The 14,923-nt window shown below is 43.5% G+C and overlaps 1 pseudogene; it reads left to right on the top strand.

Moving 5' to 3' along the window:
• The first annotated feature begins 4,475 nt into the window (after positions 1 to 4,475).
• On the top strand, positions 4,476 to 4,593 carry LOC126264114 (5S ribosomal RNA; annotated as a pseudogene).
• Positions 4,594 to 14,923: the final 10,330 nt, after the last annotated feature.

Genomic DNA, 14,923 nt, shown 5'->3' with positions numbered 1-14,923 from the left:
AATATGAGTCATTTGCAAAAGACTTAGACCTAATGTTCGAAAGAATATTGATGTGTACAATAATTAAAACGTTGTGTGTACTGATTTAATGAAACATAATGGTGGATGGCTGCGTAAGCTCGAAGTTGGATGTAGCATTCTCAACAATGACGTTTTTGGGATTCCCGATTCTCGCGCAATTTGTCTGCTGTTGATGTGCAGATTAGCCACAACAGCAGCTAAAACACGTACTTGGGCATCATCATTTGTTGCAGGTCGTGGTTGACGTTTCACATGTGGCTGAACACTTCCTGTTTCCTTAAATAACGTAGCTATCCGGCGAATGGTGCGGACACTTGGACGATGTCGTCCAGGATGCCCAGCAGCATACATAGCACACGCCCGTTGGGCATTTTGATCACAATAGCCATACACGAACACGATATCAAAATTTTCCGCAATTGGTAAACGGTCCATTTTAACATGGGTAATGTATCGGGAAGCAAATACCGTCTACACTGGCGGAATGTTACGTGATACCATGTACTTATACGTTTGTGACTATTACAGCGCCATCTATTACAAGTGGTCCAACTAAACCATTAATATCTCTTTACGTACTACACGAATATGTAAAAAAAGTGGGGGTTCCTATTTAAAAAAACGCAGTTGATATCCTTCTGGCCTATGGCAGCGCCATATAGCGGGCCAACCATAGCGCTATCTGGTTTCCCCCTTCAAGCTAGACGAGTTTAGTTCCTTGTAGATTTTTCGTTTGATGCTTATTTCGTGAGATATTTGGAAAGTCACTATTAATGGACCACCCTATATATATATATATATATATATATAAATTCGTAATCACTTGATGTTTCGGAACGTGTCCTACCAATCGATCCAATTTTCTAGTGAGGTTGTGATAAAAATTTCTTGTCTCCCCAGTTCTGTTCAGTGCCCCCTCAATAGATAGATGACCTACCCACTTAATCTTCAACATTCTCCTGTAGCAACCTATTTCAAAAGCTTCTGTTCTCTTCTTGTCTAAATTTTCCATGTTTCACTTCTATACACGGCTACACTCCATGCATATATATATATATATATATATATATATATATATATATATATATATATATATATATATATAATCTTACCTTAATCTCAGACCATTTTGTCTGATGCGCCAAGGTTTTACTTTAGAAGTACTATTACTTGTCAGATGATTTATGAGTCACTTTAACCCAATAAATCGAGTTAATTGTAACTCTTGTTTTATTCTGTAGTCATTGAATTCCTAAGTCATTGTTTCGGAGGGTGTGTAATTGATTAATGCCAGATAACAGGGCCAATTAGAATACATTGAGACTAGATAACCTGATGTCTACTTTCATTACCACAACTTAGGTCCGTTTGAACCTTCTTACTCTATTCAAGCCTTGGTATCCCCTCAGCAATTTTTACCATTCATTCTTCTGTCCATTAAAAGACTGAGGATCCCATGCCATGATGGGTCAATATGTGCTCTTTTTTCAATTAAGCAGTCTCCAAAGAACTGTTTCTCTCCAGTTCAATTCATTACCTTCTTATACCATTCCCAGTAAGGTCACTTTCACCAATATTTTTTTTGAGTCATCAGTCTTCTGACTGGTTTCATACGGCTCGCCACAAATTCGCATCATGTGTCAAACTCTTCCTCTACAATTGTTACAGCTGCCTCTAGTGTCTTGGAAGTTATTCTGTGATGTCTTAACAGATGACCGACCATCCTGTCTCTTCTCCCTGCCGGTGTTTTCCACATATACCTTTTCTCGCCGATTCTGTGGAGAACCTCTTTATTCCTTACCATATCAATACACTAAATTTCAACATTCTTCCGCAGCACCACACATCAAATGCTTCTGTTCTTTTCTGTTCAGGTTTCTCTGCAGTCCCTGTTTCATCACTGTACAATACTGTGCCTCAGACGTACATTCTCATAAATTTCTTCCTCAAAGTATGACCTACGTTTGATAACTGTAGATTTCTCTTGGCTAGGAATACCCTTTTAGCCACTGCTAGTCTGCCAGTCTTCTTTTTATTTCGTCCTTGCTCCGTCCGGCATGGGTCATTTTTCTGCCTAGGTAGCACAGTTTCTTGACTTCATCTAGTTCTAGGTCATCAATTCTGATATTAAGTTCCATTACTTTCGTTTTTCTTCGATTTACTCTCAGTCCATAATGTGTGCTCATTACACTATTCATACTATTCAACAGATCCTGTAATTCTTCTCCACTTCGCTAAGGATAATAATGTTACTAGCGAATCTTATTATTGATATCCTTTCACCTTGAATTTTAATTCCACTCTTGAACCTTTCTTTTATATCCGTCATTGCTTCTTCGATGTATAGAATGAGCAATAGGGGCGCAAGGTTACATCGCTGTCTTATTCCCTTTTAAGTCCCAGAACTTCATTCTTGGTCTTCCATTCTTTCTGTTTTCTCTTAGTTTTTGTACATATTGTATATTACCTTTCTTCCCCTACAGCTTACAACTATTTTCGTCAGAGTTTCAAACATTATGCATCATTCGTCGAATGCTTTCTCCAGGTCGACAAATCCTATGGACGTGTCTTGATTTTTTAAAGTCTTGCTTCTATTATCAATGGCAACTTGAAAACTGCCTTTCTGATGCCTTTACCTTTCCTAAAGCGAAACCGATCGTCAGCCAACAGATCTTCAGTAGTCTTTTTCATTCTTCTGTATACTATTCTTGTCAGCAGCCTTGATGCATGAGGTGTCAAGATGACTGTGTGATAATTCCCACACTTGTCACTTGTTTGTGTACAGACAGTGACAAATCTGCTGCCTCTGTTACATATCTCACATGAGAACCATGAGAATAAGAGCCATACAGGTAGTCGTTGTGGTAGCATGTATACATAGTACCCCATGGGTAACGGAATTACAAGTTGCTTTAGATGCCGATAGTGGCCACATGGTGTCTAACGGACCCAATGGTGCATGCCCACTGAGCCACACCTCCAGCAGGGATCACGAGCACCCTCTACCACCATAACAGACAGGATGTTCATTTTAACTGAAGACATTTCACATCGGATCAAAAATATATATAATTCAAATTTGTTTGTTTGAGAAGGGGGCATCCAACAACACCTCACTCGACCCCCCCCCCCCATTCCTCCCCATTCGTGGGTGGGAGGAGGCAACTTTAAAATCTTCAACAAGAAACCCCAATTTTTATTGCGGATTACGATCCTAAGGGAAAATCTACTTTCATTTTGTCTGGAGTATTTCCCTTGTTACGCCACAGATGGCACAGTAATCGGAGGAATTGAAATTGGGACACAATCGTAATTCGTGAAATGATACTCAGTGCCTCTTGAACATCTAACGGCACTTGGGAGCCCATCTCCATGCTACGAGTCTAGGATAGGCCAGTATTTCGTAACTTCTAATTGGAAACACTATTCGCAGTATTCCTCCTTCATATCGAACACGCGAGTACTCGACAATCCCTGTGGTCATGGCTCATCGCGAACGCTACTCTACTTTTATAATTACAGCAAGCGTTCAAACGTAGGACCGTCAACTTCAGTACACTTAGTGATCCACCTTCCAAATGACAGTACACAGGACAGAAGCCTATCTGTGGGAATACCAGCACAGGCGTTTCTGATGCGGTCGACGTTGCCTTCACGGCCTGTTGGGACTTGCTGGTGCACCTTATCTTTTAAATATCCTTACAGACAGAAATCCCGCGACGTCAACTCTGGCGACCTTGCGGGCCTGTTAATAGGACCATCTCTGTCAATCTTCCAACCAGTGTAAACACGGTCTAATATCTCCCGTGCTTCATTTGTGTGATACGCTGAGCGACTGTCATACTGAAACCACATACTCTGTCGAACGGCCTGGGAGACATGCTACAGTGGTGCTGGAAGTTACTGTTCCAAAAACGTTCGATATTTGCGCCCATTCTACATGCCGTCGATAAAATACGGACCAATGAGTTTGTTACCCATGGTGCCACACCACACGTTAACTGACCAATGACGTTGATCTTCAACTTGCCGTAACCAGTGGGGATTGTCTACACTCCAGTAATGCATGTTATGCCGGTTAACGCTACCATGATTTCTGAATGTAGACTCATCGGAAAATAGCACCTCGGCAGACAGCGTGGGTCGTTTGCATTTGTTGACGTGCCCATTCACAAAACACTACCCCTTTATGGAAATCGGCACCACGAAATTCTTGATACAGTGACACGTGGTATGGACAATACATACGACGGTGCAGTATTGTGACAATGCTACCTATTGACATACCGGAATTGCAGTATAATTGTCTGTCGCTTATCCGTGGGTTGTTTTGTACTGTCGCTAGTACAGCTATTTTATCAGCTTCTCTTGTAACACGTTTGCTTCGTTTCCTTTCACACGTCTGTACGCTGCCATCAGACGTAAAAGTATTCACAACCTTGCAAAAGAACGAAGCCAACGGCCTTGCCGCAGTGGTAACACCGGTTCCCGCCAGATCACCGAAGTTAAGCGCTGTCGGGCTGGGCTAGGACTTGGATGGGTGACCATCCGGACTGCCGAGCGCTGTTGGCAAGCGGGATGCACTCAGCCCTTGTGAGGCCAACTGAGGAGCTATTTGATTGAGAAGTAGCGACTCCAGTCTCGTAAACTGACATACGGCCGGGAGAGCGGTGTGCTGACCACATGCCCCTCCTTATCCGCATCCAGCGACGCCTGTGGGCTGACGATGACAAGGTGGCCGGTCGGTACCGTTGGGTAGTCCAACGTCTGTTCGGACGAAGTTTTAGTGTAAAATAAACAACGAGAGCGAGCTATCCCTGGAAAACGCTCGGTATACAAGGCGACACGAATCTCATCATCTCTCCTAGATTTTCAGTAAATCAGGATCAGTTGTGCAATTATTAAGTACTAGCCTGTCCTACTGTCGCAATGCAGAGGTTGGGTCCCAAGTGCCAATGGATACCCCCGGGGGCGTTGAGTGGCATTTCGTAAATTACCATTGTGTATCCATTTCTATCCCTTCGATTAGAGCGCCATCTACAGCGAAACGCATCAAATGCTTCCTACAAAATGTATGTAGATTTTTCCGTAGAATCATAATCTGCTGGAAAAAAACGAGGGTTCCCACTGACGATTTCAAAGTTGACCCCCGCCACCCACTCACGGGGTGGAGTGGCGGGTCGAGTGTGGTATTGTTGGATCTCCTCCGCCGAGACAAACAAACTGGAAGTTTTTTTTATCCGATGGGCAGTTTGCGAGATATTTCAATGTCTTCAGATAAAATTAACACCTTGTAGTAGCTACCCAACCCACTTGCTCTTGTAGCTTCGTCGCTACGACACCGTTGTTAGTGTTTAGTACTCCGAGCCTAGTTGCTATTGTATGAGCTGTAATCTAATTCTTACTGTATTATTTGTAATGACTGTACATGTGGGGAAATACAATTTATGTAAATCCTCTGTATGCTGTGTTACCTTGCTCGCAGATCATTTCTGCTCCTCTCTGCCGGGGGCGTTGGCCGTGCGGTTCGAGGCGCTGCAGTCCGGAACCGCGGGACTGCTACGGTCGCAGGTTCGAATCCTGCCTCAGGCATGGATGTGTGTGATGTCCTTAGGTTTAAGTAGTTCTAAGTTCAAGGGACTGATGACCTAAGATGTTAAGTCCCATAGTGCTCAGAGCCCATTGTTCCTCTCCAACTTGCTTACTAAGACAGCTGCTGCACCACTCTGTAGCCCACCTCTCCTTACCATTGCGTGTGAAGTCGTACGCAACAGTTGCCTTTACCACCCATCACTCAGGAAATGAACTGAGCAGAACGTGGCTAATCAGGCAGCTCACAACCCTACCTCGCAGCTTCGCTTCTTGCCAGTATTTCTATTTATCGAGGTGAAAATTCGTTTTTTGAACAGTAAATGCTCCGAGACGTAACACATGCGAGAGATGTGTCGGAATGCGGGCGATTGTGAAAAATGAATGCGCACGATTGTGAGAGACATCAATATGCACGTTCGCATCAACCCATTCACCCCTGCGCCCCTCATCATACAAACATGTCAGAGAGAGAGAGAGACGGAGGAAGGGAAAGAGAAGGAGGGAGAGGGAGAAAGAGAGAGAGAGTGAGAGCCGAGAGGGGTGATGTAGGTAGGTAGAGAGAATGTGGGGGAGGCAGGGCTGAATTCCCCGAGGGGCGCAGCTACCTGTGCGCGACGGCGCCCACCTTCTGCCGCTGCCTGATGGCGCAGCGAACCGTGCACGGGGCCGTTTCCGGCGGCGGCGCGCTCATTCAGCCAAGCCGGGCCAGCGCGGCGCCGTAATCCGGCCGCCCTGATCCCTTTTCTGGCCGCCGACCGCGTCAGCAGTATTGGATACGCCGCGCCTGGCGCGTTCGCCTGAAGAGCTACGGGCGAGATCGCGCTGGGGGCTTACCGGGTGGCCTCTGCCGAGAGCAAACATTCCGCGATCCCCGTCTGCTTACGGTCGTCTTTGTGCGGACTCGTGTCGGCAACCGTGAGCACCGTTTCCGGGTAGTTTGACGCTCCTGCTAGGTACCCGGGCAGTTCCGATCGCTCGCATGAAGCGGCGACAAAGACCTTACACTCCACACGTATCTTGTATGAATAATCAGCATCATGAAATAAACAATATCGTTATAAAATCATACAGTAAGACAAAATTTAATGTACCGGGTGATCACAAAGTCTGTATAAATTTGAAAACTGAATAAATCACGGAATAATGTAGATAGAGAGGTAAAAACTGACACACATGCTTGGAATGACATGGGGTTTTATTAGAACCAAGAAACTACAAAAGTTCAAAAAAATGTTAGGCAGATGGCGCTTCATCTGATCAGAATAATAATAATTAGCATAACAAAGTAAGACAAAGCAAAGACGATGTTCTTTACAGGAAATGCTCAATATGTCCACCATTATTCCTCAACAATAGCTGTAGTCGAGGAATAATGTTGTGAACAACAGTGTAAAGCAGGGCTTCACAACATACGTGCTCGCGGAGCAAGCTGTGAGCAGCAAGGCGCGAGCACGGAGCAGCGCGAGCACGCTACCCCCACTACAGGACCAGAGCGGTGAGTGGGGAGAGTCATGTGAGGCACACAAAAGCTGCCGCCAGTCAATGTAAATCCGCGGCCACCTGCAGGGATATCACTCACGAATTATTACTGCGACAAATGAAACAATAAAGGAGAATGTACACGTGCCACATAATTTTATTAGCTTAGTGTATGCCTCTACCATCTGTAGACACTGAAACTAATGAATTCCACGACAATCCTATATTTTCAACACTTTCTTCAACACTACTTGAAATATCACCTCTGGTTGTAGTGTTCTTCATGGCTACTACATCGAGGAGCTCCTCCCTCACCTGAAGATCTCTATTAACACCTCTAATAAATATGGCAAGCTGCGCTGTTCCAGTGATATGAACACTTTCGTCCAGAGCTAGAGAATACGCCATAAAATCTTTACAGATATTAGCAAGCTGGCTCTGGACGTCGTCTACCATGTCCTGTATGCGACGCATAATGGTCATGTTAGATAATGGCACAATCCGAAACTGTTCAACTTGAGATGGACACAAATGTTCCGCTGTAACTACCAAACATTCGTTTATTAAACTTCCTGGCAGATTAAAACTGTGTGCCCGACCGAGACTCGAACTCGGGACCTTTGCCTTTTGCGGGCAAGTGCTCTACCATCTGAGCTACCGAAGTACAACTCACGCCCGGTCCTCACAGTTTTACTTCTGCCAGTATCTCGTCTCCTACATTCCAAACTTTATTAAATCGCCATCAGTTAAGGGGCGCAGGGATTTTGCTAAAAGCAAAGCAATTTTGTAACCCACTCTGAGAGCTGCCTCAGTTGATTTTTGTTCGTCGTCCAGATCTTCTTCGGATAGCTTCCTTTTAAGTTTAATAACTTCCTGTGCACGATCTGGTCAATCACTTTTCCCACGTCCGTAGTCTTTCGCGTGGTACGACATATAATGTCGCTGCAAATGAAAATTTCGTAAAAGAATTCAGCGTTTTGTGACATAGTAAACATTTTGCAACACCATCTTTTTCAGTAAACAGATACAATTCCTCCCAATGGGGGTTGAACTGCGAAAGCATGGTTGGGGTTACACAACGGCGACTTCACATGATTCTTAACCAGCGAAGTGACTGTTAAGAGCTGATCGTAGTACTTTAAACGTTACACAGTCGGCGCGAATTCAATAGGTACGCTGCGGCCCTATTCAAACGTGCGCGCGCATTTCCCCTCCCTCCCCTCCATCCCTGCTCTGGGACCTTGCAGCTGCTCGCGAGCACGTGCATGAGCACACGCGAGTACTCGCGCTCAAAACCGGCCAATTGTTAAGCCCTGGTGTAAAGCATGTCCGGAGTTATGGTGAGGCACTGGCGTCGGGAGTTGTCTTTCAGCATCCCTAGAGATGTCGGTCGATCACGATAGACTTACGACTTCAGGTAACTCCAAAGCCAATAATCGCACGGACTGAGGTCTGGAGGCCAAGCATGACGAAAGTGGCGGCTGAGCACACGATCACCACCAAACGACGACCGCAAGAGATCTTTCACGCGTCTAGCAATATGGGGTGGTTTTTTTTTTTTGGTTCTAATAAAACACCAGGTCATACCAAGCACGTGTGTCAATTTTTACTTCTCTATTTACATTATTCCGTGGTTTATTAAGTTTTCAAATTTATACTCACTTTTTGATCACCTGGTATTATTTCATTACCTTCTTGTTGGAAACAATACAGTCATTTACCATAACTTTTGAGGTTATTGTTGTTATTATTATTGTCTCGTTATTCAATACAAAGACTAACTTGATGCATCTCTCCATTCTGCTGTATCCTGCTCAAGGCTCTTCATCTCCGAATGACTACTGCAAACCATATTCATATAAACCTGCTTACTGCACTCGTCTGCTGGTCTCCCTGTGCAGCTGTTACCCTTCCACACTTCCCTCCAACACTAAACCGACAACTCCTTGATATCTCAGAAATTGTTCTATCAACATATACCTTCTTTTACTCAAGTTATGTCACAAATATCTTTTCTTTTCAATTCTCGGTTCTAGGCGCTTCAGTCCGGAACCGCGCTGCTGCTACGGTCGCAGGTTCGAATCCTGCCTCGGACATGGATGTGTGTGATGTCCTTAGGTTGGTTAGGTTTAAGCAGTTCTAAGTTCTAGGGGACTGATGACCTCAGATGTTAAGTCCCATAGTGCTCAGAGCCATTTGAACAATTTTTTTCGCCAATTCTACTGGGTCCTGCTCATTAGTTTTGCAATCTGCTCATTTAATCTAGGGCATCCTTCTGTAGCACCACATCTGAAAACCTTATCATGCACATTTCACTTACATACAAGATTACACTCCATATTCCTCCCCAAAAGACTTACTAACACTTCATTTTCGAGACTGACAAATTTTTCTGCTCCAGATGCGCTTGTCTTGCCACTGCCATTCTTCATTTTATATCCTCTCTGCTTCGGCCATCACAAGTTATTTTACTGCCCATATACCAGAACTCATCTACTACTTTTAGTGACTGATTTTCTAATCTAATTCTCTCAGCATCGGGTGGTTTAATTCGACTGCATTCATTTTACTAATTCCGTTCAGTTTTTTACTGTGGTTTAAATTTTTAGCCTCGTTTGGCTGAAGAGTGGTGAATTGCAACTGCTGAGAGCCCACCCGCGCCCAAGTAGGGCGAAGGGGACGAAACAACAACAGTATTTGATACATCAGGAGTAAATGTCTGCTTCTAGCAGACAACGTTCGATTAAGCTTTGAAATCCGAGACTGCTCTGGTTTATTTGGATTTGAATACAGGGCGTTTCAAAAAGATTCATTCGACTTCAGAAGACTACATTTTCAACAAGAATGAAGACAGAAATTTGGCGTGTATTTTAACTTATACATGAAAACCAAAAGTCTACTTTGGCGCCAGTTGTTAACTGCCTATTCACATGGTCACTGGGAGGAGTTTCCCTGGTATAGCATGATCACTCTAATTCATTACCCAAGTGCGACATCGAATGGAGGTGTAGTGGAGTGACAGATGACTTGAAAGCCTCGTTTTTGTGTATTATATTATATTTAATAGAAGCAAAAAATAATTTTACACGATAATATCCTGTTCTAGGCCTCACCAGCAATTCTGATAATTAAAGAAACACAAGTCAGTTTCCACAAAATGATTTCTTCAAGTTATAACTGACGTGTATTAGTATCTCCAAAAGCTTCTAGTAAGTAACTGTTGGCTGATTCAGAACTACTGCCGACTGTGTTGTGGTGTAGGTGCCCACTTCCAAGTTGATTGGCAAGGCAACTGTCTCTGGTGGCTTGTATCCTAACAGGAAGAGTGGTGTGGAATACAGCTTGCTTTATTCATATAGTAAACTCTTCCCCACGACACTGCCCATGTGTGCATGCACTGCATATACTGAACACACCTACACTTGACCCTCCCTGTGTCCACCTCTTCACACTTCTCTCTGTCTGCCTTATCCTCCTGCATCTATGTGGCTATTTCCTCCTCCCCTATTCCTTCATCTTCTCTTCCACCTCTTTGTCCATTTCCTCCACCGTTCTCTCTTATCATATCCTCCTCCCCCCTCCTTCCCCTCTCTCTTCCAATCTCCATCTTCACTCCCCCCTCTTCCTTTTCTGTTCGCCCATCATGCCTCTACACCTTCCACCTGCGTCAATCATCACACCCTCTTCCCCTCTATCTGTCAATTTCTTTCTCCTGCTCACTCTGTCTGTCCACTCCTCAGTCCATCTCAATATATCATAAGAATTTAAAGGTCGAACAGACTTAATCATCGGGCTCCTGCACCAAAAATATTTCTTAATCCAACACCCATCCATGCTGATGCGTTTGCGTAGCCCCTGCAGTGCACTTCACTTAAGTAAGCCAATACCACTCCCATCTGTCATGTAGGGCAGCCTACATATCATGGCTCAGAAAACGATTTCTTGCCCCTGATGTGTAGGTTGCCCTGCAAAACCTGTTGCTTTAGTGGTCCAATACTGTTCCCACACAAAATGCCTGTTGTACAGTGCAGCCTATACCTCAGGGACTGGAAAACACACCTCTTTGCCTGTATCTCTGCTCCCATTGGGATTAGGAGGCTATAAACACCACAGTGCTGATACTCTTGAGGCCTGCTGTTGCTGAACCACATTTGCTTGAAATCGATTCAGGGTTCTGGGAGGAGACTGCAGAGGTACACATATACATGAACTGTTTAGCATATAAGATAAAAGTTGATCACTTCCTGATCACAAGATTATGCCATTACAGCGCGTTTCACTATGTAAGGATACAAAATACAAAGAAATGGTATGAAATGGGTCAACTGCATGAAGTAAGTATTGGAAAAGCGAAAATAAGTCTTAATCTTGTTGAAAGGGTTCTGCGAAAGTGAAGTGCAACTTTAAATTCCCCATGTTTCCACAAAGCATTCCACACAGTACGCTACATCTAATTGTTAACGAAGGTACAAGCAAAGAAAATGAAATGGCTCTGAGCACTATGGGACTTAACATCTGCGGTCATCAGTCCCCTAGAACTTAGAACTACTTAAACCTAACTAACCTAAGGACATCACACACATCCATGCCCGAGACAGGATTCGAACCTGCGACCGGAGCGGTCACGCGGTTCCAGACTGAAGCGCCTAGAACCGCACGGCCACAACGGCCGGCACAAGCAAAGAGAATAGGTTCCCAGATATGTGAGTGGCTAGAGGACTTCTTAAGTAATAGGCCTCAGCATGTTGTCCCTGATGGCTAGTTTTCATAGTAGACAGGGGCACCACCAAGAATGCGCCCAGGGAGTGCGACAGGATTGATCTTATTTTGTGTGTATGTGATTATCTGACGACAACTTTGGGTAGCAGTCTGCTGCTTATTGTCAATGATGCCGTGGTGTACAGGAAGCCATCGTTGTAGAGTGATTGTAGGAGGATGCAAGGTGACTTATACGAAATTAACAGTTGGTATGATGAGTGGCAGCTTGGTCTGAATGCAGAAAATGTAAGTTATTGTAGATGAATGGGATAAACAGTCCCGTGATGTTCAAATACAGCATTAGTAGTGTGTTGCTTGACACAATCACGCCGATTAAATATCTAGGCACAACTTTACAGAGAAATATGAAATGGAACGAGTGTAAGGACGCTAGTAGGGAAGGCGAATGGTCGATTTCTTTTTAATGGGAGAATTTTAGGAAAGTATAGCTCCTATTTAAAGGAAACAGCGTGTGGTACCCTTATGTAACCCATTGTTGAGTACTGTTCGATTGTTTGGGATCCCCCAAGATGAGGTTAAAGGCAGACATCGAATCATTTTAAAGCCGTGCTGTTAGATTTGTTACCGGTTGCTTCAAGAAGCAAGCAAGTATTACAGAAATGCTTCGAGAACTCAAATGGGAATCCTTGGAAGGAAGCCGACATCCTATATGCGGAACACTACTTAGAGAAAATCAAAGAGAAGAGGTATTTGAAGCTGACTGCAGAACAATTCTCCCATCATGAACATAAATTGTGCCTAAGGACCACGAAGATAAGATACGAGGAATTAGGGCTCATTTGGTGGCATGCGGACGGTCGTTCTTCCCTCACTCCAACTACGAGAGGAACAGGAAAGTGAATCCCTAGTAGTGGTACAATGTACCCTCCGCCATGCACCGTACAGTGGCTTACAAATAATGTATGCAGATGTAGTTTAAATTAAATTTCGTAAACGATACCAGTGGATAAACTCCATTGTGTTTATCTAGGGTTGTGAGTCTTTATCAAGTAGGCACGACAGCAGGTGTCTAACGAAATTGTGGAAGTGTTGTTGTGACCATAACAAAACTGTGTATTCTGTAGGGAAGTGTTATGAAAGAGCTCGACGGATATGAATAGGAATCTCAGGAGGGAATATGACGTAGCTCTTATATAACACTACTGTATGGGTTTAAATACATTTGTTCAAGAAAACTGTGTTGCCGTTTTGTTGAAACCATTGTATACGAGCATTTCACAAGTTTCACCCTCACGACCTGTCATCGACACATGCGCTGCATGAGAATGATATCAATTTTAAAATTACTTTCTGAGAATGAATGTGAATAACGTCATTCTGGTAGCTTCAGAGTGTTATCTTCAATGATGAAACCATATTGACAGGTTATGGCACTGTGAACCGTCACAATACGCATTCCTGGGCCACAGAAAATTCTAGGTGGTTACATCACGTTCATTGTCAAAGCTTGTGGTATATTAATGTGTTGGGTGCATCTTTGGAGATGAAATCATCGGTTTACCATTTTTTCGACCACGTTTCCTTCAACAAATTACTTACACTTCTCACTGTGGACGAAATGTGTGTGCTTTGAAATGAATCGGCCATCTGAAAGATGCAGACTGAATAAATACGTCTCCAGGAAGTCACACATGTGCGAACAACATCGGAAATCGGCACCGAAGATGCGCCGCAAATAAAAGAAGCGAAGCGTGTATGGCAAAAAGAAAACTGCATTTTATTTAGCTGCAAAGACGTAACATATCTCAATGCATTTTGAAGCAATTTAAGAACGACGGGAAACTGACAATTGACGATCACTAGCTAACACTGACAGATAATTAATTTTAAATCGTTCATACACTATTGGTTTAAATTCGTCTGCTACATAATAGAAAATAAATATGCATGTGTACTTAATTTATTATCTAAAAGAAACTACATAAGGTTCAAATGGTTCAAATGGCTCCGAGCACTATGGGACTTAATATCTATGGTCGTCAGTCCCCTAGAACTTAGAACTACTTAAACCTAACTAACCTAAGGACAGCACACAACACCCAGTCATCACGAGGCAGAGAAAATCCCTGACTCCGCCGGGAATCGAACCCGGGAAACTACATAAAGTGTGCTCATAACTCCGATAAAAGGATCGAGCGACTCTTATCATGAAAATCCGAAAATTTAATTTTTACTGAGTTTTAGTAAATTATGTATCACTTTTACATCTACATCTACATCTAGTGTATTCTCTACAAATCACACTTCAGTGCCTCGCAGACATTTCATCGCACCACCTTGACAATAATTCTCTGTTATTCTACTCTCAAACAGCACATGGAAAAAACGAAGACGTTTATCTTTGTATAGTATATGTACAGAGTTTTAGTTCTTACACTGAGTGCTTTTCCAGTGTCGAATCTGTTGCGACTCAAAGTCAGTTCTGGCTTCTAATAGTTCTGCACCACATCTACATCTACGTTTATATGGATACTCTGCAATTGACACACTTAGGTGTCTGGCAGAAGGTTCATCGAACCACCTTCACACTTACTCTCTGTTATTCCAATCTCGAAGAGCGTGTGGGTAAAAACGAACACCTTTATCTCTCCGTGAGAACTCTGATTTCCCTTAGCTTGTTATGGCGATCGTTCTTCCCTATGGAAGTCGGCATCAAAAAAAATGTTTTCGCATGTGGAGGAGAAAGCTGGTGATTGAAATTTCGTAAGATGATGCCCCCGCAACGAGAAATGCCTTTATTTTACTGTTGTTGACTCGAAGTCTGGTATCATGTATGTGACACTCTCTCCTTTATTTCTCGATAATACAAAACGTCCTGCCCTTCTCTGAAGTTTCTCGATGTTCTCCGTTAACCCTGCCTGGTAAGGCTCCCACATCTTGTAGCAGTACTCCAAAAGAGGATCACCTAGCGTAGTGTAGGCAGTTTCTTTAGTAGATGTATTGCCCCTTCTAAGTGTTCCGCCATAAAACGCAGTCTTCGGTTCGCCTTCCCCATAACATTTTCCATGTTTTCTTTCCAATTTAGTTTGTTCTTAATTGTAGTTAATAGGTA

The sequence above is a fragment of the Schistocerca nitens genome, chromosome 6 (assembly GCF_023898315.1).
Source record: "Schistocerca nitens isolate TAMUIC-IGC-003100 chromosome 6, iqSchNite1.1, whole genome shotgun sequence".
In the NCBI taxonomy this organism is placed as follows: Eukaryota; Metazoa; Arthropoda; class Insecta; order Orthoptera; family Acrididae; genus Schistocerca; species Schistocerca nitens.
Note: the sequence above shows the minus strand (reverse complement) of the source record. Positions and strands in the feature narration are given on the sequence as shown.